A 23,232-nucleotide genomic window follows, 5' to 3' on the forward strand; every position below is an offset into this window, starting at 1 on the left:
AACATGTGTGGAGATGAACCCCTTAGCTAGCTTCCCATCCATTCAATTCCATCAAATTTGTATTTACAATTTGTTTTCTTTACAATCTATCAATTTTAGTTTAAATTCGTCCAAATCCAATCCCCCTTTACTTTGTTGAGTCATAGTAGTTAGAAATCAATTTGGTTTGTGTTTCTAGAATATGGTTTAGTTTGGTGTCTTATATTGTGTTTTTACGTTTTTGAGTCAAATCCAAGTGATTTTGCAATCCCTCCTAATCCCCGGCCTAGAACGATCCCTACTTACATACTTACTACAAATGATAAAAAGAGGGTTAATTTGTGTGCGTATAATTCCCGCATCACTTGACATCCTTGTCGGCACACACGCGACCAGGGTTAGGCTCTGATACCAAATTGTCACATCCCAGCCCAGGCGGGGCCACTCCCCAGGCCTGCTCCACCACCGTAGCACGATATTGTCCACTTTGGGCCTACCATTCCCTCACGGTTTTATCACAAGCAACTTCTCGGTGGGTCACCCATCATGGGATTACTGTAGCCCCCTTCTCGCTTAACTTCGGAGTTCCTACAGAACCCGAAGCCAGTGAGCTCCCAAAAGGCCTCGTGCTAGGTAGAGATGGGTATAAACATATAAGGATCACTCCCCTGAGCGATGTGGGATGTCATAAGAACTTTCTCCAGAATTGGCCATTCTTTTTGTAACAAAATTTTTTTGAAAACTAGAGTTCTGAAACTATGTTTATATAGCACTAGGACACCTTTGCACGACGAACCCAGTCGTCACGAAAATGTCCATGTTCGTGTCGGAAAATGCGTCATAAATGCGCAATAAATGGGAAGGTTTAAACGTAGTCTGACTGTGCTTTGCGTGACAAACATACAATGTTCGTCACGCAAAGATGTCTTACACGAAGAAATTAGCGTCGCATAATATATTGCGCAATGAATGAAATGATTGTAATTATAAAGTTTACGTAAACATAGATCTATGTTTACGTAAACATTATAATTACAAAAAATATTCAAAAAATATTTAATACCTTAAATATTTATTCTAAAAATAATTAATACTTTAAATATTTCTTCTATAAATAATTAATACCTGAAATATTATTCTATAAATAATTAATACTTGAAATATTATTCTATAAATAATTATTACCTTAAATATTTATTCAATAAATAATTAATGCCTTAACCTATACAATTATTTTCAGCATAAGTACGATATTCATTGAAGATTGAAAACACATATAAACCGAGGATAGGGTGCTTACATTAGGTCTCATTAAAAAAAACCCAACAAGAATTGAAACCAAATTAAGTCCAAATACAAAACTTATATAAAAAAAATAAAAAACCTTAAATTTAAATATTGTCATTCAAAACATAAATTTAAAACTACTATTTGGATCGTCCTGGTCTATTCCACAAGACTTCATAATGCCACCGATTGTAACCTCCCTCCAACACATCATCCATCAACTTCATCAACTATTTGTTCGTATCATCATCAAGAGTATACTTACACTGTTACACATATATGCAAATAATTAATTCCAACATATAACTAAAAATTTCACAAACTTAATTATTGATCCATCAACAACATACTTGCTAATAGTTCATCCATCACAGTCTTCTTCACATTCCCAGGCACATCTTCCCAAGAACGCCACTCAGTAGTGAGACAATTATTTCCCATGGCTACAACAATCGCATGCGCAAACTCAAAATGTTCCCTCAAATCATGTGGGTTGGCATCACGCACACTCTCATCCTTGTTTTTATCCACCATCCCAACATGAACAAAATTGTGAAGAATAAAGAGAACATAATTGTGAAGAATAAGGAGAACATAATTGTGAAGAATGAAGATAATAGAATTGTGAAGAATAAGGATAGCAGAAGCGCATATTTATAGGAAGGTTAGTACCTTTGCACGACGAAGGCTTTGTCGTGCAAACATCTATATTAAATGCGGTATTGATTCCTCTTATTCACCTGCAGTAAGTGGTCAAAACTGACAGGAACTTGTGCGACGAATCATTGGTCAAGCAAATGCCCCCTTTTCGTCGCGCAAGTTTTTTGCACCAAACAAAATTACTTCACGTTTTCTTGCTAACTTTACGCGACGCCAACAAGTATTCGTCACACTAAGTATTCTTGCGCGATGAATATTTTTGCCGCGCAATTTTTTTTTTCCTATCTTTTCTATTTTACGCGACGAAGTTTTCTTTTCCGTCACACAAGTACGTCTTATGCGACGAAATATTGTTTGTAGCGCAAAATATCGTCGCACAAGCTATTTTTTCTGCTAATGTCATGAAATATAATTTATGTTGTTGATATTTGATAACATGATATAATTGAATTATGTGTTGCATGACACTCAATTTAGCCATGACAATTATCCTTGATATTTTATTTATGTACACCCTGTAAAGATTTTCAAGTTATTTTTATAAGAGAAGTTTGTTTCTATTTTTTATTTTACTTTTACTCACACGTCAGGCGTGGGGTCATTTTTTCTACCGACCCCGAGTCGAGGCGTGACAAACACTCAAATGATTAACCAATATTTAGACATAAAGAAGGATCATTCATCCTTGTGAGGGAAATGATGAACTGATATTTGATCCAGAAGTACCACATCTTAGTAAAGTACATATGTCTTATTCATATTTAGCAAAATACACTGAATCAGTAATTACATTTCCTGTGGAGCACAATAGCAATAAATGGGTATTGAAATGAAATAAAGTTTATGTATTGATATCTCCAAGAAATTATAGACATATGTTTGTTCTATTCCAATGAACACACTAATAGTCATGGTCTTATTGGGCAAGCAAAATACGAATATCTTTCTAGCCTGCATGCAAATCACTCATAGAAAGGATTTGTATTTATATATGGAAATAGATTAATCCTACAACGCTCAATGAAGCAAACATTTTGTTGCTACATCTACATATCTCTCATAAATACATATCTTCAAAGTTTTTCAGTACACATAAGCTTCAAAAGACAAAAGCTATTGAAGTCAGACAAATACATTCCAACAATAACCTGGAAGACTTCTTAACCAAATCTCTACTAAAGTGTATGTTCCAGAAGTTAGTGCATATTATCGGATTACGTTGACTTCATAATCAGTCAGATTGAAGAATGCAAAATTAGGGGGAGATACCCATCACGAGAAGCATCGATGCATGTTGTACTCTTTTTCTTTTGACTAGGATTCTTCCCACTAAGTTTTTCCTAGCAAGGTTTTTATGAGGAAACCGATATTGATATGGGCATCCAAGGAGGAATGTTGTAAATAGAGGTGAATGCACATTGTAATAAGCAACAAGTATGACTACACCATTACAACATTGTCAAAAAGAGTGGCTTGGTAGGTTTGGTAGACATGTTGCCTATAAAACATTGAAAAATAAAAGAAAGAAGAGAAGTGAGAAACATATGGAGGAAAAGAAAAAAAAAAGAAACGAATGAGAGAAAAGGAAAAGATAAGAGAGAGAGAAGACAATAGGAGGAAATAAGAGAAAAATAGTGAGGGTTATTTTTGTACTTCTATTATTTCAAATACTAAGAGAAAATACTAATGATGCCTCGAGGACATAGGCACACTTGCCGAACCACGTAAATGTTGTATCTTATATACTTTATATTCCACTGCACACATATCCTCAATTCCACAACATAATTTGCATTCTAGAGGGGCCCTTGTGTTTGGAAGAGGAGATAAACAATAGGAAACTATTAGCATACACGCGTGATTTTTCTATGCTAGTTGTAGTTGCAAGAATGTTAGTCATACCACATTATAAGACAAGTGATGTGAATAATGTTGCATCAATTAATAATTTTATTTCATTAGATATTAATTGAATAAATCACATGTCACATCATCAATGTTTTAAAAGGCAAAGACGTAGGCGAGACTTCACGAATTGTCTTGCCTAGCAAAAGCCCTAAGACGTAAGGTGGAGCCTTGCGAAACCTAAAATTGTAAATATATATTTATAAAATTATATTTATGTATGGTATTTTGGAAGATATGTAGTCTTAGACAAAAAGGATAACATAACATTTTTTTAAATAAAAGAATCTATTTCCAGCGTTTTAAACACACACACACACACACACGAGATGAGTACTGATCTAGCGATAGATTTGTTTACTAGATGACGAATGAGATAAGATTGACTAGAATAGATTGATAACATGAATGTACATAAAGATGGCTTTGTGTCTATTTTGTGAATACTGAGATTGCTAAGTAAAATAGGATCATACATTATGATGAAAATAATGAATTTAAATTAATGATGCAATATAATTACTTAAAATTAGATTTTTGAAATTACTTCTTTTGTAAATCAAAAGACTTTCAAATGTTAACTGTGGTACAATTTCTTGAATAGATTGAAAATTGGTGCACACATGCATTGACATACCCCGACCTAGAATGTCTACTAGGATCCCGAATCGAGCTGTGCTGGCCGACACCTGGAAGGTGACGAAGCAATAAGCTGTGATAGTGTATAAAATGTGAATAAATTAAAACCTAAAAGTGCTTAAGTACACGAGTGCGCGATAAGCAGGTCTGGACCCATTTCACGCGTGATACAGAGCATAGGTATAGTAAGTAAGGTAGATAATGATTATACCATCATAAGAAGACATATGTACTGAAAAGTGCCACAAATCCTCGTCGATACGAAACTCTGCTGCTACAATCTGGAGGGGTACAAAAATAGAAAATGTGAGTGAGCGAAACAAAACTTTTCAAATCAATTTCAATTACCAAAGGCAGTAACTCCTCGCCGTAACACCTGTATAATTTCCCAAAAAATAACAGGCGTGACTATAACTCAAAACCATAACCAAAATAACAGTCTCACAGTTATGCCGTGTCAAATATCTCAACAAGAATAAGTAACCCAGGTGAAATAAATCAATATGAAATGGTATGTTAGCTGGATCCACCTATTGTGGCCTGTACGGCTGAACCAATAGTTCATCAACATGCTAGCCAATAGCTCATCAACATGCTAGCCGAAGTCACCTCACGTGACCTGTACGGCTGAATCAATAGCTCATCAACATGCTAGCCAATAGCTCAATAACATGCTAGCCAGTAACTCATCAACATACTAGCCAATAACTTAATAACATGTTAGCCAATAGTTCATCAACATGCTAGCCGGAGTAACCTCACGTGACCTGTACGGCTGAATCAATAAGTCATCAACATGCTAGCCAATAGCTCATTAATATGCTAGCCAATAGCTCAATAACTTGCTAGCCAATAGCTCATTAATATGCTAGCCAATAGCTCATCAACATGCTAGCCGGAGTCACCTCACGTGACCTGTACGTCTGAATCAATAGCTCATCAACATGCTAGTCAATAACTCAATAACATGCTAGCCAATACCTCATCAATATGCTAGCCAATACCTCATTAACATGCTAGCCAATAGCTCAATAACATGCTAGCCAATAGCTCAATAAGTATACCTTCACACGAGTCGGAACCACCTAAAGTGGTCTGTACAACAGGACTGGGTGTAAATAAATAAGCTCAAGTGCTACGATCACGTGAAGACTGTACGAATAATTGCAGGTCACCTACGAGTCAGAACCACCTATTGTGGTCTGTACGACAGGACTGTGCACCTAACTTGGAACCAAGGTAAGCGTAAGGTGTGGGAGGTGAACATCACGTGAATGACTGTGCCCTGGCCACGGGCAGGAGCACTAACACCGGGGTGCAGGTTTATGAGCTCTAACTGCATCTAATATAACATGTACGACTCATGGGCAATCTATACGACAAGGTCAAAGTTGCCTATTATTGCAACCTGTACAACAATGTTGGAGTTGCCTAAAACATAAAAGTAGTCATGCCATAACTCCATCATTTCAACGAATATCATAAACTCACCTGAACTTACCTGTGTGTCCTGCGTTCACCTTTGCACTTCAAAGCATTCACAATAATTATGTGCAGATAATATACATATGGATATGCCATGATGCAATCTAATACTCAACCATAACATAGTGTTTCCAAATATATATAGACAACATGGCGTGAAATGCATAATCTATAATGCCCCACTTCCAAACTATTTATTTTTGGGAATAATTGTCGATGATAAGCCCAACTAGACACTAGTTTAATTAACTATCATTACTTACATTTCCTTACTTTAATTTCTTGATTCTTCACGCATTGATTTATGACCAACATTTAACCACCAAATCATAAGGTTAAATCTCACATTTTCCACCAATGTCCCTCACATTGCTCAATTCCCCAAACAAAGCTATTGTCTCAATTATTATATGGTTGCATCTAACGTCTCGTTAGACTGCCTACGTACCCTAAACAGGGATCAAGCCATTCGTAGTTTGTACTAGTCCTCCAAAGCATTCACAGAAATTATATGAAATATTCAATTTATAAACATTTGTGGAGATGTCAATCTTATACACACACACACACACACACACACACACACACATGATAGAAGGGAAAATACCCACTCTGTAATATCCCACATCACCCAGGGGAATGATCCTTATATGTACATTCTCATCCCTACCTAGCACGAGGCCTTTTGGGAGCTCACTGGCTTCGAGTTCCGTAGGAACTCCGAAGTTAAGTGAGTAGCGCGCGAGACCACTCCCATAATGGGTGACCCATTGGGAAGTTCTCGTGTGAGTTCCCAGAAACAAAACCGTAAGGACGTGGTCGGGGCCCAAAGCGGACAATATCGTGCTATGATGGTGGAACGAGCCTGGGATGTGGTGGACCCTGGGCCGGGATGTGACAATTTGGTATCAGAGCTTAACCCTGGCTGTGGTTTGCCGAAAAACCATAAGTATATAGGTATATACGGAAAACCAAAAGCCCACTCACTGATATGTGGAAAGGTCATAACCCCCTAACCTTGAGTGACGGCACTCGTCCTCAGGATGGGTTTCATCTATATGCGAAACAACTAAAAAATCGTCAATTTAAAGCACATAACCAAAACTAGGTAATAACTTCTCATATAATGCTCAAATGGGATGTTTATATGTTTTAAATGCCATGCATAGTGTTTGCCTATTTATTTATGCATTAGTAGTTGCATATATGTATGTTTAGTGCTGCGGATGCACAGGTAAGTGCCAGGTAAGTTTATGGTTTATGATTGTGAATTAGTGGTTATGTGAGATGCATAAAGAGCTCATAACCTGCACCCCCGGTGTCAGTGATCCTGCCCAGAGTAGGGCACAATCCTTCACGTGATGTTCACCTCTCACACCGCACGCTTATCTTGGATCTAAGTTAGGTGCACAGTCCTGTCATACAGACCACTATAGGTGGTTCCGACTCGTAGGTAACCCACGATTATTTTCCCAGTTTTCATGTGATCGTAGCACTTGAGCGTATTTATTTACACCCAGTTCTATCATACAGACCACTTTAGGTGGTTCCGACTCGTGTCCAAGTATAGTTAGTGAGTTGGGGATTTGAGCTCTAGATTCAGTCGTACAGTTCACGTTAGGTAACTTCGACTGACATGTTACTTGCATTGATTGACATTACCTGGGCTAATTATATTTTATGTGAAGGTTGAAGGAAGATTTGTGAAAAACAAGTTCATTTGAGCAACATCAACAACATGCAATTAACAATTAAAAGGCGGAATCATGTTTATATGCACTCAAAAACAAAACTTAACCCATGAACTTCAAAGCCTAGTAGATAGGTGAACCAAGACTCAACTCAAAACAAAGTGAGTTGAGAAATCAATACCTTTTTAGATTCCTCTTTGCATAAGCAAAGGCTAATCACCCAAAGAGAGGGCCTTCATTCCTTGCATCTTAGATCCATGGATTTGGATGGATGAAAAGGTTTCTCCAAGTTCCCAAAATTGAGAACCTCTAAGTCTCCACACCAAGGCATATTGTAGAAGAAATGAGTGACCTTGAGGAAGTAAGATTGCTAGATGTTTTCCTCAAGGGTGGCCGGCCTTTTTTTAGAGCAAAGGGAGGTTTGTGTTCTCATCTTTACTCCTAAGAAAACCCTAAGGATGAAATGGCTATAAAGATGTCTTTAGACCACCTCACAATGGAGTGGCAAACTTGTAATTAAGCCAAGTTCACTACCCTCTCTAAATGGCCGGCCATATGGGATTTATTGGGCTATTTGGGCCTTTGTGAATCATTATTCATTAAGTTGTCATACAACTTAAGTCAATGGACTTGACGTTCGAAGCCCATTGGGCCTTAAGGTCCAAAACTATCCCGAGGTCTTTTAACGAACTTATTCATTTGATTAATAATCATATTAATTAATCCTTGCCATAACCATTTAATTATTCTTACTCATCTCCGTTGAATCTTCAATCTCTACCTTACACGATGTACGATCCATTAGGTTCCTTTTAGCGAGGCAGTGGGCGATTCAAACTCTTTCAAATCGATTGTGAATTGAAACTTACTTTCAATTCTCCCGTTAGTGATAATACACTTTTAGGGCTTCCACAAACCATGGTTGACGCCTAGCAGCATGTCATGGTTACCCAAGCTAATCAGAAGAGGTGGAGAACTTATTCAGTTTTAGGATTACAAATGCAATACGGTCTTTCTCTAATACAATACTCTTGACCACATTGTTTGGTTTGATAGTTTATTCATGTCTACTATCCAATGTGAGTCTTGTGCTTATATGATTACCTTGAATGTGATTTGGAACACATTCCTAAATTTCATTCATACTTTGGCCAAAGATTCTTAATCATATCATAGAGTATTCTCCCTCAAACAGTTTGAAGGTTAGAGATCCCTTGTTGCGCATTCACTTGCCTCCATGGCTAAGTGGCTTAACCCCAATGATGTCGTGGACACCCTCCTGATGGAGTGACTTTGACATAATCAAAGATTAAGGACCTAACCACAAAACAACTGTGACGCCTCAGGTCAAAGGACTAATTTGCATTATCCCAACCATGAGTTCTCATGTGACATGAATATGAGAACTCTTCGTTGATCGTGTTCAGTGAACTCATTCTCTATTGAGCACCTACGTACTTGTCTTGATGTCACACACACCAATGACTCGAGACTAGTCACTCTCCCTGAGAGAAGACATAGCACGTACTGATCTTAACGGACCGTCAATGCCCAATTGACAATCCTATGATCAGGAACGTTTAAGATGTGTCAACGAAAGAATGGTCTCATGAATCTAACTTCTTTAGATCGCATTCTTCCAATCACATATTCCTTGGACTTATCGTTTAAGCATATAACATTTATATGAGACGGCTCAAACAATAATCTTTGCCCTTTACATTTAAACTACATTAGTTTGAAATGTCCGTAAAGTGTCATCATATGATTGGTTTTAGGGCACATTTCCAACAAAGGCATTCGACATGGCATATTTCTGAACATGTTTTCGATATATGTGTATATTATATTTTCTGGGAAACTATACAGGTTTTACGGCGAGGGGTTAGAACTTTTCATAATGAAATGATTTTGAAAAGCTTTGTTTTTGCCCATTCACACTTTCTGTTTTGCACCCCTCCAGGTTCTAGTTAGAAGCGACTTTGGTGGTTCATGAGGACTTGACAGTGGTTCCGACAGAACATCACAAATGTAGAATCACCTTTGGGTGTGTAATTAGTATTCGTTCTTCTGGACTGCACTTACGCTTTCTGTGCTCTGATTATGTTTATCCCACCTAGTCTCACACTAATGTGTTACTTTAACTAGTTTATTTAGTAGTTTGGTTTTTATTTATTCGTACGTTTATTATTAGCTTTTACTTCCGCACTGTGCACATGGCTACGTCGCCCTCACGTAATTGCCAGCAAGCCTTGAATTTGGTCGAGGTGTGTCAGTTTGCTCCTTTTGGGAGCTCACTGGCTTCGGGTTCTGTAGGAACTCCGAAGTTAAGCGAGAAGGAGGCTAGAGCAATCCCATGATGGGTGACCTATTGGGAAGTTGCTTGTGAGTTCCCAAAAACAAAACCATGAGGGAATGGTAAGCCCAAAGCGGACAATATCATGCTACGGTGGTGGAGCAGGCCGGGGAAGTGATCCGCCCTGGGCCGAGATATGACAATTGGTATTAGAGCTTCACCCTGGCCGTGGTGTGTCGACGAGGACGTCGAGCCCCTAAGGGGGTGGATTGTAACATCCCACATCACCCAGAGGAGTGATCTTTATATGTACATTCCCATCCCTACCTAGCACGAGGCTTTTTGGGAGCTCACTGGCTTCGATTTCCGTAGGAACTCCGAAGTTAAGCGAGAACGGGGCTAGAGCAATCCCATGATGGGTGACCCACTGGGAAGTTGCTTGTGAGTTCCCAAATATAAAACCGTGAGGGAATGGTAAATCCAAAGAGGAAAATATCATGCTACGGTGGTGGAGCGGGCTCGGGTAGTGATCTACCCCGGGCCGAGATGTGACACACTCACCTTAGGTCCACACTATAACTCCCAAGCACGGATATCGAGACATCACGAACGATCCTCACCTAGAACAATTATTCAGTCACGTCTCAGAACTCTTATCCATAGAACCCATAGTTTACATAAAACAAATCCCAAGGACGTTTTAGAATGATTTGAGATCCATTGACCAAAAAGTCAACCTTTGATCAAAGATCAACGATAGGGTCCATAACCCTACGTAACTCAATCCGAAAAGTCCGCATCTCGGATTTCCGATCCGAAACCTCTAAAGATCCACATTAAACTTCTATAACATAATACTAAAGTTTCATTACGATTCAACGATTGGATCTCCGCCAATTTCCAATTCAAGTAGAGGTCAACATTTTATTTTACGAACTTACAAATCCAATTTGGGAAGATCCGTACGTCAGATTTCTAATCCATAAGTTTCTAATATCCTCAAATATTACATACCATAATGTATTAAAGTTTGGTGACGATCCAACAGTCAGATTATCAATTCATGCAAGGACCTTGTGGTGGTCAACTAGGTGATCAACTATGAATTTTCATTAAAACATTAAAATTTCACTAAGTGGATGATAAATATGGAATCGGGTCGTCAAAATTAGCCTAAGATGGTCATGTAGGGTCTCGGCCCACATGCCGCCGCGCATGGTGGCTGGCCGCCACGGTTCGCCAGAAAATTCCACTATTTCTAAAAATTCTCAAATTTCACAAAAATGGAGATCTAAATGAGAGGAACAACTTTCATACCTGCCATGAAGTCCAAAAGTGGACGAAAAATGGTCAATTTTTCCCATGAACCTACCGGGTGCCTAAACCTTCCCGACGTCAATTCGTCGTCTACGGTGATCCAACAGGGTCAAGTTGGTTGAGATTTTCTCCTAGGATGATGGGCTACAAAGCCCAAGTGGTGGCATTGATAGGAGTATATTTATGCGACTTAATTGGCTTGTTCTCATGCATTTACGTTGTGTTTCTTTAGTTATTTTAGTCCTTTATGCCATTTTCGTGTGTTTCTAGGGTCATATGGCTAAGGAAGCAAAAAGGTGCAATTTGGAGCATTTTGGAGCAAAATTGGGCTTAGAATGGATAGCTTATGCTTGGAGCCAAAGTGTTGGATGAAATTGAAGCCTTGTATGCACTTTAGGACATAAAACAAAGGGCCTAGCCCAATCAAACAAAGCCTTAGAACCAGAAATTCCCATACACACACCAACACATCCCTTGCCGTGTGTTGCAATTGCATTTCCCTTTCATTTCAGCCACATGTATTCATCATTGCAGCCACATTCTTCCATTCCCACCTCAATCATTCACCCTAGCTGTTTTTCACATGCATTCCCAACAAATAAATCAGCCAACACATGCACCCATCACCCAAAACAAAGCTTGCCGTGCACCCCCCCTTGAAATTCCAGCTTTCCACCAAGCAACCTAGCTGTCATTCCACATGCATTCCCCTTGCATTTCCAGCCATTCCATTTCATTATTGCAGCCACCATTCACTCTTTAATCCACATACATTCATCATCATTCACTCTAGTTTTAATTCACATGCAAACACATGCATTTCAAGCACCAAAACACCCTTTGCCGTGCATAACCTTTGCCTTTCCAGCTTTCCCCTTTGCATTTCCAGCTTCACTCTTCATGATGGCAGCCACATTCTTTCCTAGCTGTCATATTCCCTCTTTTAATCATTCATCCACCTATAAATAAGCATCCATTGCAGCCACAAAACATCATTGAATTGTCATTCATTCCACACCTCCAACCAACACAAAAACACATCCATTCATCCATTGCCGTGCCTTTTCACTTCCATTTCCAGCAACTCCTCTTCCATTTCCACCACTCCCCATCCCTCCAAAACACTATCCAACCATTCCTCCATACAAACACCAATCCAAAACCTATCCTTAGACCTTGTGCCGCAACAAAGAGGAGGAGAAGGGCCTAAACGTTCATACAATTCAAGTTTGAGTTGTTGGAATTTTTAGGTGTTTTGTTTTCCTTGATTTCAATGATTAAATTTACGTATCTTTGTTTTGTACGCATGAGGAACTAAACCCCCCATAGCTAGGGGGTGATTCGAAACCATGTTTACGCTTGCAATATGAATTGATTACCTTTGGTTGGAATTTCATGAGTTGTGGATTCAATTTGTTTAACTGTTTAATTGATAACCTATTTATGTATGTTTATTGAGAGTGCACGCTTAATTTTCATGCATGAATATGACGCTAGAATATAAGTGAGTTTCACCTAATAGTTATGAACTTATATTCACAAGTAGTGGAGGTTGCTTATAAACAATCGCGTTAAGTAAATTCTTGGCATAAGTTTCATGCAATTCATAGTAACGAATGCCTCGTCAACACTTATAGTTTTCATGATGCTTAATGATTCTTGCTTGTATCTCTATTATGCAATTCATGTAGGGAACTTATAGGGGCTGTTTTGGGTCAAAGGAAGAATAAGCAATCCCACGCCATCTACTATGCTTCTAGGACCTTGAATGATGCTCAACTAAACTATTCTACCATGGAAAAAGAACTTCTTGCCGTTGTGTTTGCTTTAGATAAGTTTCGTTCATATTTACTTGGCACTAAAGTGATTGTATTTTCTGACCATGCAGCTCTTAGGTACTTATTCACTAAAAAGGAGGCTAAACCGCGGCTCATTCGTTGGATGCTCTTACTTCAAGAATTCGACATTGAAATTAGGGACAAGAAGGGATGTGAAAACGTGGTGGCTGACCACCTAAGTCGAATGGTGCGTGAAGAAGAGGACCTTCCCATTTTAGAAACGTTTCCGGATGAACAACTTCTGTGCGTTGAGGTAAGTAACCCTTGGTATGCTGATTTAGTTAATTTTTTGGTGTCTAAGCAAGTTCCTAACACTTTAAGCAAGGCTCAACGTGATAAATTAAAAAAAGATGCACGTTTTTATGTTTGGGATGACCCTTATTTGTGGAAAATATGCCCGGATCAGATTGTGCGTCGTTGTGTTCATGAATCTGAATTTAATTCCATTTTGAGTTTTTGCCATACATATGCATGTGGTGGACACTTTGGCACACAACGCACAGCGTTTAAGGTTCTTGAAAGTGGTTTTTATTGGCCTACATTGTTTAGAGATGCTAGGGCTTTTTGCTTAACATGTGATAGATGTCAAAAGACCGGAAGTATAGGCCAAAGAGACCAAATGCCGCAAACCCCAATCCTTGTTGTTGAAATCTTTGATGTTTGGGGTATTGATTTTAGGGGTCCGTTCCCTATGTCTTTTGGTTTTACGTACATTTTACTTGCCGTTGATTATGTGTCAAAGTGGGTGGAACCTAAAGCCACCCGAACTAACGATTCTAGAGTTGTTGCAGATTTTGTAAAATCTAACATTTTCTCTAGATTTGGGATGCCTCGAGTGCTCATAAGCGTGTTGGAAATGTGCCCTAAAACCAATCATATGATGATACTTTATGGACATTTCACATGTTAAACTAATCTAGTTTAATATTAAGGGTAAACATTATTGTTTGAGCCGTCTCATATAAATGTTATATGCTTAAACGATAAGTACAAGGAATATGTGATTGGAAGAATGCGATCTAAAGAAGTTAGATTCATGAGACCATTCTTTCGTTGACACATCCTAAACGTTCCTGATCATAGGATTGTCAATTGGGCATTGACAGTCCGTTAAGATCAGTACGTGCTATGTCTTCTCTCAGGGAGAGTGACTAGTCTCGAGTCATCGGTGTGTGTGACATCAAGACAAGTACGTAGGTGCTCAATAGAGAATGAGTTCACTGAACACGATCAACGAAGAGTTCTCATATTCATGTCACATGAGAACTCATGGTTGGGATAATGCAAAGTAGTCCTTTGACCTGAGGCATCACAGCTGTCTTGTGGTTAGGTACTTGATCTTTGATTATGTCAAAGTCACTCTATCAGGGTGTCCACGGCATCGTCGGGGTTAAGCCACTTAGCCATGGAGGCAAGTGAATGCGCAACAAGAGATCTCTAACCTTCAAACTGTTTGAGGGAGAATACTCTATGATATGATTTAGAATCTCTGGCCAGAGTATGAATGAGATGTTGGAATGCGTTCCAGATCACATTCAAGGTAATCATATAAGTACAAGATTCACATTGGATAGTAGACATGAATAAACTATTAAACCAAACAATGTGGTCAAGAGTATTGTACTAGAGAAAGACCGTATTGCACTTGTAATCCTAAAACTGAATAGGTTCTCCACCTCTTCTGATTAGCTTGGGTAACCATGACATGCTGCTAGGCGTCAACCATGGTTTGTGGAAGCCCTAAACGTGTATAATCACTAACGGGAGAATTGAAAGTAAGTTTCAATTCACAATCGATTAGAAAGAGTTTTTTTTTTTAATCGCCCACTGCCTCGCTAAAAGGAACCTAATGGATCGTTCACCGAGTAAGGTAGAGTTTGAAGAAACAACGGAGATGAGTAAGAATAATTAAATGGTTTAATTATTTATCTAAGGCTAGGATTAATTAATATGTTAATTAATCAAACGAATAAGTTCGTTAAAGACCTCGGGTTAGTTTTGGGCTGCAAGGCCCAATGGGATTTGAATGTCAAGCCCATTAACTCAAGTTGTATGACAACTTGAATAAACAAAGGGCTTGAAAGCCCAATAAACCCTATAGGCCGGCCATGTTAGAAGAATAGGGCTTTTGGTCCATTAGGTCACTTATTTGAAGGGACTATATAAAGGACTTTATAGCCTAAAATTTACATATGGTAATTTTTGGGGAAAGGATGAGAACACAAGCTCTCCTTTCTCTCTAAAATTTCGGCCACCTTGGAGAAATCATCTAGCAATCAAACTCCTCCAAGGTCACTCATTTCTTCTTCATTATGCCTTGGTGATGAATCATTAGAGGTTCTCAATTTTGGGAACTTGGAGAAACCTTTTCATCCATCCAAATCCATGGATCTAAGATGCAAGGAATGAAGGCCCTCTCTTTGGGTGATTAGCCTTTGCTTATGCAAAGAGGAATCTACAAAGGTATTGATTTCTCAACTCACTTTGTTTTGAGTTGAGTCTTGGTTCACCTATCTAATAGGCTTTGAAGTTCATGGGTTAAGTTTTGTTTTTGAGTGCATATAAACATGATTCCGCCTTTTAATTGTTAATTTCATGTTGTTGATGTTGCTCAAATGAACTTGTTTTTCACAAATCTTCCTTCAAGTGGTATCAAGAGCCTAAGTCTAGTAGTTGGTGAATCCTTTTGGGTTTTGTAGTTCATAGTTTGTGATTTGAATGTTGTAATTGTTACAAGCTTTATTCTTGCTTTTTTGAATGTAAATTTTGTTAGAAAATTTGCCATCTCAAATGTTGTGGATGTAGTTCATATGAGCATGAATTTTGGAGCTAAAATTTGGTGCCATGTTTTTGGGGAAATTCGGCCAAATCCAAAGGGTGGATTTTTGGGTTCTTGTTTGACTTGTTAAAAGTGTTTTAAAGTGACTTTTGGAACCCCTATGTACCCTAGTATGGTTGTATGTTATTTCCCTTAAGTTTGACTGGTTTTGGTTTGTTTTTGGGTGAAGAATGTTCATGGAGCTCTTATGGGTTTTCATGGATGTTCTTCATTGTTCTTGATATGTTCTTGCCAAGAACAAAAGGTTTGGTGTTTTGATTCAAAGTTTTGATTTATTTCATAAAGTTTTTGTTTTGAAATATTTCTTATGTTTAAATATATTAGATATTTATTTTGAAAAATTAAAGAAATTTTAGTGGGTAGGTGTGTAATGATTTATTCCATTTCACACACCCCACTTACAAAAACTTTGAAATTTTTTTTAATACTTTGCTTCAATGGCCGGCCACCCTACTCAATTAGGGTCCTTGTGGGGCTTTTATGCAATTACATAAAGTTTTGATACTTTTGTGTATTTGTACTTTGACCCAAAAGTTTACGTTTTTACGTAAAGGTCCAAAATCACTAAAAGGACAAATTGTTTTGCTCCTTTAATGAAGTTTTAGCTTTTGTGGAAATTTTTGGGTTCTAGTTGTAATTACATGAAGTAGTGGACTTTTGTGTTTTTACAAAGTGACCCCAAAAGTTTAAGTTTTTGCAAAATAGCCCAAAAGTTGAGGTTAATTGCACTATGGCCCAAACAAGTTGAGGTCATAGCATTTTGGCCCAAATTAGGTAGAGAACAAAATTGTTTTGTCTCATTAAATGAGAATTGGATTTTCATTTCATTTAGCTCCATTTAAATCAATTCTATGGATACAAAAACCAAATGAAAATGTTGCATTCAAGTTTAATTAGTTAAAGCGTTAATTAATTAAAGAAAGGGTGATTATGAACCTAAGCCTACTATAATTGAGCTATGTGAAAGGCCGTTTCAAATTTGTTTGAACCATAGGAATGTGTAGATTAAATTTTGGTTGTAATTTGATTTGATCAATTGTTGTAAAAGAGCATAAGCTCTTATTTACTTTGAAGTACTCCTTTCTTGTTTTATTCGATATGCATGAAATTGGAGTAGTTGGGTCCAACGCCCAATAAGACAACACGCCTTAATGTGATTAAACGCGTAACTAAAATCAATCACCATCCCTAGACCGAGATTCAACACTAGGCTCGTGTTGAATCGAATCAAAGGTTCATAGTCATCCTAAGGCCCTAAGGCAACTATATAGTCCATCAATGAATGCAAATCTTATGTTAGTAGTACCATATAGTCTTGCTTTAAAAACCGTTTTAAAAGCATAGTGGGAGTATTATATACTACTAAATCAATCATATGGACCAATAGTTGTAATAGGACCAAAATGTTTTAATTGGATTAAAATGTATGTTTATATGTGATGAGACCTAAAACCCTCAACAAACCATTATTAAGTTGATAAGCGAGAGATGCTTTGAATATCTCTTCGTAGGCCTTCCACCATGGTGGGCTCCAATCGTTTGTGACTCATGCACCGGCTTCACCCTATAATGGGGAAGTACAAAGTATGTGCTTACATCCAGGAGGAGTCCATAAACATATGATGAGGTGAGTGTAGACAACGAGTATGACCAACATGATATAATTCTGAGGTTGTGCTTGAACCTCTACAAAAACTAAGCATGGTGGGAATAACTTAACTAAGTGCAATGGTGCCAACATGATATAATTCTGAGGCATTCATTCTCTAGAGGCCAAACTAGATGGGTAATTACAAGAGTTGTAAATGACTAATGTGTTATTCTCTCATCATTATTTTTGCTAACCAAAATGATATAATTCTGAGGTGGGCTTGGTAATGGTGAGTCTCCCATACCCTGCTAAGAGTTCAACAAAACTCTCGAATTCCGATGAGGGATATGGAATTTGCCAAAAATAGTGGGTGGTGCTATTTGATTTAAAGACCCGAATCAAATAGCTTAAAATCAATCAATTTATATTCGTTATGTATTTGTTTACCAATATATTTGCAAACGCTATCCAAAACTTGACAAAGAAAAGCCGAATGCTTTAATTTCCGGACTTAGTTCTACAATCCCATAGATTGTCTTTAATGGCTTGTAGATGTAACTAAGTAGTCTCATCCTCACAATCTTCCTATATGATAATGTATCATTGGAAGAATATGTTAGATAAGTCTAACATGAGAAGGACAACACTTTTAATGTCATAATTCTTCAAATACAAATTGTTGTATGAAGAAATAAGAGTTGCTTTGAACAACCCTTAATCAACACAAACTTTAGTGCTTGTCTCTTTGTTACACGAACAAGGAACTTGAGAAGTAAGCACAAGGGCATGGACACTTTATGTGCCATGATTCTTCACTTACAAATTGTTGTATGAAGAAATGAGAGTTGCCTTGAACAACTCTTGAAAGTTTGTTATTATGTTTAGAACATAATGGTTGGTTGACAAAAATAGTCCATTTGTATGGACTTATGATGATTTTGAATCATTGAGTGTTGAAGTGTTAAACCACTTAACGAGACGGAAATTAGGCAAGGACTTCACCTTTGTGTCCCTATCCTAATGGTTCACTAAGTTTATTGTAAACTATATAGTGAACAATAACCACACACTCTCCAAATTGTTTGATGTGTATAACACAATTGAAATAAGTTTCAAGAGAGATAGTGGGAGTTTAGGGACCATGACTATTGTAGTCAAAGGAGAAGTCAAATGAAGAAGGCAAAATTTCTTTATGAAAGGATGGACATTGGAAGGGGTATTTGCAAGAAATGTCTTGCAAGTGTCAAGAACACACCTTTCTAAGGTGTTGTAATATGTTCTTGAAATAGTTCAAAACAGTTGGTTCTTCTACTTGAATGCTTGATTCCGAATTAGTAACTATGTTTTACAATTGTTGTAAAAGTGTGCTAATAAAAAGTAGAAGATTAATGAGAGAAGAGAAAGTACTTCACATTCGGAAAGTGAATAAAACATAGATCTCTGCGAAAGCGGATTGTACTTACTTCCTCATATGAACTACCAAAGAAATTGGAAAATACTAAAGATTGTCTTTACATTCCAATTTTAAGGAACTTAAATCCGTCACTATAGTAGAGATGGATAAATGTTTTGTTTGACAAAACATTGTTCTTTATTAATCAATAATTAGATTATTGTAATTTAATTGGTTGTCTCTATAGTAGAGATGATGTGGTAGTTTAACTGTTTAGAATACGATGATGCTTAAAACCCAAAAGGTTGCAAGGTAGTGACTAATCCCAACTGAGTTGTGATACCTCTAAAACATAAGTTACGAGTTGGTCATAGATGGATGCTTTGGATCGTTAGATCCGGATCCAATACCTTCTTGTTAAAATTGTATAGAAGCGAAATGGTCGAATCTTTATTCTTTTGGAAAGAAGAAATAATCACAAAGTTGTTGAGGTTAATTCACTTAGATGTTAGTGATGTGAGAATTATACGCACACAAATTAAACCCTCTTTTTGTCAATTGTAGTATAAGTATAAGTAGGGATCGTTCTGGACCGGGGATTAGGAGGGATTGTTAATCTCTTGGATTTGACTTCAAAAACGTAAAAACAAGTTTAAAACACTAATTAATGCGAAGAATGCAAAACTAAAAGTAAGAAAGACTAAGACTTAAACAAAATATGGGGGGGGGGGATTTAGGTTTGGACGAGATTAAACTAAAATGGATAAAGTGCAAAGAAAACAAATTGTAAATACGGATTTGACGGAAATGAATGGATGGGAAGCTAGCTAAGGGGTTCATCTCCACACATGTTATACTTGCATACAAAACGATTTCTAATTGCTTTTCAATAAATTATGAATTCTCAACGCCCCAGGTTAATTAGGTCCGCTTAAATTAACCGTCAAGTTTTCCTTAAGTTAATGAATTGGATGATTGCATACGACAACCCAAAGCATTCCTCACAAGTTCCCTACATGAATTGCATAATAGAGATACAAGCAAGAATCATTAAGCAACATGAAAACTATAAGTGTTGACGAGGCATTCGTTACTATGATTGCATGAAACTTATGCCAAGAATTTGTTTAACGCGATTGTTTATAAGCAACCTCCACTACTTGTGAATATAAGTTCATAACTATTACGTGAAACTCACTTATATTCTAGCGTCATATTCATGCATGAAAATTAAGCGTTCATTTTCAATAAACATACATAAATAGGTTATCAATCAAACAGTTAAACAAATTGGATTCACAACTTATGAAACGTAATTAGAAGTAATCAAATCATATTGCAAGCATAAACATATATTTCGAATCCCCCCTAGCTAAGGGGGGTTTAGTTCCTCATACGTACAAGACAAAGAGAATTGAATTTAAACATTGAAATCGAGGAAAGGAAAGCACCTAAAAATTCCAACAACTCAAACTTGAATTGTATGAACGTTTAAGCACTCTTCTCCTCCTCTTTGTTGCGGCACAAGGTCTAAGCACGGGTTTTGGGATGTGTTTGTATGTGGAATGGATTGGGGAATGGTTGTGTAGTGTTTTGGAAGGATGGGGAGTGGTGAAATGGAAGGGGAGAACTCACGGCAAGGATTGGGAAATGGTGTGTTTGTGGTGTGTTATGTATGAAATGAGGAATGAATTGAATGATGGGAATGCAAGGGCTTTTATAGGAGAATGAAGGTGTAAATGGCTGTTTGTTTAAGCATGCAAGTGGCTAATTAATGATGAACAAACAACTAGGAAAGCATATGCAAGCTGGAATTGCATGTGAAGGTGTGTGTATGTGCTGGAAATGCAAAGAATGCCCACGGCAAGGAGTGGAATTTGTGTTATTTTCTGTCTACATGATGAAAGGTTATTGAATAATGCATGTAGGTGGCTGCAATGATGAATAATGTGAAGGAAAATTTGTTAAAACCATGTTCATTTAAGCAACATCAATAGCATGCAATTAACAATTAAAGGCGGAATCATGCTTGTATGCACTTAAAACAAAAACATTTACCCATGAAATTCAAAGCCTAGTAGATAGGTGAACCAAGACTCAACTCAAAACAAAGTGAGTTGAGAAATCAATACCTTTGTAGATTCCTCTTTGCATAAGCAAAGGCTAATCACCCAAAGAGAGGGCCTTCATTCCTTGCATCTTAGATCCATGGATTTGGATGGATGAAAAGGTTTCTCCAAGTTCCCAAAATTGAGAACCTCTAATGATTCATCACCAAGGCATAATGAAGAAGAAATGAGTGACCTTGGAGGAGTTTGATTGCTAGATGATCCCTCCAAGGTGGCCTAAATTTTAGAGAGAAAGGAGAGCTTGTGTTCTCATCCTTTCCCCAAAAATTACCATATGTAAATTTTAGGCTATAAAGTCCTTTATATAGTCCCTTCAAATAAGTGACCTAATGGACCAAAAGCCCTATTCTTCTAACATGGCAAGCCTATAGGGTTTATTGGGCTTTCAAGCCCTTTGTTTATTCAAGTTGTCATACAACTTGAGTTAATGGGCTTGACATTCAAATCCCATTGGGCCTTGCGGCCAAAACTAACCCGAGGTCTTTAACGAACTTATTCGTTTGATTAATTAACATATTAATTAATCCTAGCCTTAGATAAATAATTAAACCATTTAATTATTCTTACTCATCTCCGTTGTTTCTTCAAACTCTACCTTACTCGGTGAACGATCCATTAGGTTCCTTTTAGCGAGGTAGTGGGCGATTAAAACTCTTTCTAATCGATTATGAATTGAAACTTACTTTCAATTCTCCCGTTAGTGATAATACACTTTTAGGGCTTCCACAAACCATGGTTGACGCCTAGCAGCATGTCATGGTTACCCAAGCTAATCAGAAGAGGTGGAGAACCTATTCAGTTTTAGGATTACAAATGCAATACGGTCTTTCTCTAATACAATACTCTTGACCACATTGTTTGGTTTGATAGTTTATTCATGTCTACTATCCAATGTGAGTCTTGTGCTTATATGATTACCTTGAATATGATTTGGAACACATTCCTAAATCTCATTCATACTTTGGCCAAAGATTCTTAATCATATCATAGAGTATTCTCCCTCAAACAGTTTGAAGGTTAGAGATCCCTTGTTGCGCATTCACTTGCCTCCATGGCTAAGTGGCTTAACCCCAACGATGCCATGGACACCCTCCTGATGGAGTGACTTTGACATAATCAAAGATTAAGGACCTAACCACAAGACAACTGTGATGCCTCAGGTCAAAAGACTAATTTGCATTATCCCAACCATGAGTTCTCATGTGACATGAATATGAGAACTCTTCGTTGATCGTGTTCAGTGAACTCATTCTCTATTGAGCACCTACGTACTTGTCTTGATGTCACACACACCAATGACTCGAGACTAGTCACTCTCCCTGAGAGAAGACATAGTACGTACTGATCTTAACGGACTGTCAATGCCCAATTGACAATCCTATGATCAGGAACGTTTAGGATGTGTCAACGAAAGAATGGTCTCATGAATCTAACTTCTTTAGATCGCATTATTCCAATCACATATTCCTTGGACTTATCGTTTAAGCATATAACATTTATATGAGACGGCTTAAACAATAATGTTTGCCCTTAATATTAAACTAGATTAGTTTAACATGTGAAATGTCCATAAAGTATCATCATATGATTGGTTTTAGGGCACATTTCCAACAATCTCCCACTTGCACTAGAGCCAATCAGCTTAGTCATCAGTGATGATACCTCTTCTGTAGTCATTTCATAAATGGCTGAGTAGTAGGCCTAGACAATGGATATCTATATGTTATCCATAGAAGCAACCTTGAGAATAACGACGTCACCATTATACATGATTCTCAATCATGTGGTTCAGTCTCTCATTTGAGTTCAGACCTTGATGAGACCTTGATTCCCTGGCTTAAGCTATCGCCCCATTAGTGTCATACACTTTCTGGTTGGAACCGAATGGAGAGTTCATGAATGAACTTTCCCATCCAAACAACAATGTTGTAAGCTTCTATATGGCAATATATTTTGCATACATGATGGAACACATTAAAGTCATTACTTTTAACGTTTCCACCCAAATATCTCTTTAGTCATAATAAAGAGATATCTCATTATCACTTCATTCATAGTGAAGAGATATTCTATGATGGATTAGATTCACAATCTAATACATTTACGCTTCCATTACGTTACTCTAATTCTTCCTCATTCTTGAGGAATCCATCCTTAGTATTTCTTAAATACCTAAGGATTCA

This window comes from the organism of the source record quoted next, unplaced genomic scaffold, assembly GCF_019419815.1.
Source record: "Pyrus x bretschneideri cultivar Hongxiangsu unplaced genomic scaffold, Pyrus_bretschneideri_v1 Contig66, whole genome shotgun sequence".
Lineage (NCBI taxonomy): Eukaryota > Viridiplantae > Streptophyta > Magnoliopsida > Rosales > Rosaceae > Pyrus > Pyrus x bretschneideri.